The sequence below is a fragment of the Seriola lalandi genome, unplaced genomic scaffold (assembly GCF_002814215.2).
Source record: "Seriola lalandi dorsalis isolate HSWRI2012SDOR001 ecotype SW California unplaced genomic scaffold, Sedor1 jcf7180002050683, whole genome shotgun sequence".
Classification (NCBI taxonomy): domain Eukaryota; kingdom Metazoa; phylum Chordata; class Actinopteri; order Carangiformes; family Carangidae; genus Seriola; species Seriola lalandi.
The window spans coordinates 524-3,197 of record NW_019521236.1 but is presented as its reverse complement, the minus strand read 5'-3'; the positions used below and the strand labels follow the sequence as shown (position 1 = coordinate 3,197).

Here is a 2,674-nt window from a genome sequence, read left to right as displayed (position 1 = left end):
TCCCTCAGGTTCCCTCATGTTTCATCATGTTTCACCAGGTTTCATCAGGTTTCATCAGGTTCCCTCAGGTTCCTTCATGTTTCATCAGGTTTCATCAGGTTCCCTCATGTTTCATCATGTTTCGTCAGGTTTCATCAGGTTCCCTCAGGTTCCCTCATGTTTCATCATGTTTCACCAGGTTTCATCAGGTTTCATCAGGTTCCCTCAGGTTCCCTCATGTTTCATCATGTTTCGTCAGGTTTCATCAGGTTCCCTCAGGTTCCCTCATGTTTCATCATGTTTCATCATGTTTCGTCAGGTTTCATCAGGTTCCCTCAGGTTCCCTCATGTTTCACCATGTTTCACCAGGTTTCATCAGGTTCCTTCATGTTTCATCATGTTTCATCATATTTCACCAGGTTTCATCAGGTTTCATCAGGTTCCCTCAGGTTCCCTCATGTTTCATCAGGTTTCATCAAGTTCCATCATATTTCACCAGGTTTCATCAGGTTCCTTCATGTTTCATCAAGTTCCATCATATTTCACCAGGTTTCATCAGGTTCCTTCATGTTTCATCATGTTTCATCATATTTCACCAGGTTTCACCAGGTTTCATCAGGTTCCCTCAGGTTCCCTCATGTTTCATCATGTTTCCTCAGGTTTCACAGGTTCCATCAGGTTCCATCAGGTTCCATCAGGTTCCATCAGGTTCCATCAGGTTCTCTCAGGTTCCCTCATGTTTCATCATGTTTCATCATATTTCACCAGGTTTCACCAGGTTTCATCAGGTTCCCTCAGGTTCCCTCATGTTTCATCATGTTCCCATATGTTTCATCATGTTTCCTCAGGTTCTCTCAGGTTCCCTCATGTTTCATCATATTTCATCATATTTCACCAGGTTTCATCAGGTTTCATCAGGTTCCCTCAGGTTCCCTCATGTTTCATCAGGTTCCTTCATGTTTCATCATGTTTCATCATGTTTCCTCAGGTTTCACAGGTTTCATCAGGTTCCATCAGGTTCCATCAGGTTCCATCAGGTTCTCTCAGGTTCCCTCATGTTTCATCATGTTTCATCATATTTCACCAGGTTTCACCAGGTTTCATCAGGTTCCCTCAGGTTCCCTCATGTTTCATCATGTTTCATCATATTTCACCAGGTTTCATCAGGTTCCATCAGGTTCCTTCATGTTTCATCATGTTTCATCATATTTCACCAGGTTTCATCAGGTTCCATCAGGTCTTCTGGTGTAAATGTTTCATGGTCTGGGTCTTGTTGAACTCCAGTATCAGACCTGCGGTGTGACTGGACTGTCGGTGTGTTTCAGGTGGGAGGTTCTCTCGAGGACGGCGGACTCAGCGTTACGTTCTGCCGTCTCTGCTGTCTCGTTCTCGCAGTCAGGGTCAGCTCCACCTGGACTTTGGGACAGTGTCTCAGTCGTCTTCTCACGATGTGTTGGACCTTCAAGTCTGACCTTCAGCCTCCTGCTTCTCCTGGACAACGAACATGGTCCAACATATCCCAAGATGCATTGCGCTCCGGTAATGAAAACAGTATGGCAGCAGACAACAGCTGGAGATCAGGAAGTGTCTCACACTTTACTGTGTAAAAACTCTCAGAGATGAAGAGGCGTGAAGCTCGAGCAGCTGCTGGAGACAGAGTCTGACTGAAAGAAATCCAGGTTCATGTTTAGAGATAAAAGTGTCTCTGTAGCAGAGACAGAGTCCGGCCAGACTGGCCTGAGTCTGGCCCGTATGTGGCAGGATTGTCAGGTCTACCTCCACATCTGGACCAGTTCAGGTACACACAGAGGAAATCTTGACGCTGTCAGACAGAGGATAACAGCTGGAATCTGACCAGATGTGGAAGTATATGTGGGCCAGACTCGGGCCGATAACCCAGGCCTATGTTGGGCCAGAAGTTTTATTTTGCTATCAGCTGCTGTGGTGTCTTCAGTGTGTCTCCCTCTCTCTCCCTGTCTCTCTCCCTGTCTCTCTCCCCCTCCCCCTCTCTCATAAATGTCTTCATTAACTTCAGTCCATTGGCTGCTCACAGCATGGAGCTCGTTATCTGCCTTAATAAGGAGGAGCAGCAGCGTTTGTGTGAAGACTCACTCAGCTGATAACTAACAGAGACTGAACTGAGTCCACATGTGACTGAAGAACATTCACAGCAGACCAACATCAGAGGACAGGTCCACAGGTCTTCAGGTCCACATGTCCAGGTCTCTGCACATCTGTATTAACATTTACAGCTGTTTAGTTTCCTTGTCCCTTTGTGTCTCACACACAGTGGACATGTGTTTATGAATGAGGAGAATATCAGGAAAATAAAAACGTTGATGAGACGTGTTGAGCTTTAGTAACATGTTTCTTTGAAGCTGCTCATCGACATGATCAGGTTTTATTAATTGTCTTGCTTCTGTTTGGAAAATAATCATGCTCCCATCATGCTTTGGGTGGATCAAAACAAGTATAATGTCAGCTGTGAGCTACAGCTTCAGCCCAGTGTTTTCATTCCTCCGCCCGGCGACAGTCAGAGCGACAGCCATTTTGTTATCAGGTTGTCCACCTGTCTCAGAAATACCTCGACAGAACTTTTTCAGATTTGGCACAAACATTCACTAGGACTCAAGGATGAACTGATCAGAGTTGATGATGGTGTTGTTTGTGGTAGCATAGGCAAGATAAAGAAAAT

The 2,674-nt window shown here is 45.4% G+C and overlaps 1 long non-coding RNA gene across 1 annotated transcript in view; it reads left to right on the top strand.

Moving 5' to 3' along the window:
- Positions 1–2,324, top strand: part of LOC147819683 (uncharacterized) — a 3,266-nt gene extending 942 nt beyond the window's left edge. Inside the window, exon 2 of the long non-coding RNA XR_015436723.1 lies at positions 1,305–2,324. This is a non-coding gene — a long non-coding RNA (uncharacterized LOC147819683). The remainder of the gene's footprint in view (positions 1–1,304) is intronic.
- Positions 2,325–2,674: the final 350 nt, after the last annotated feature.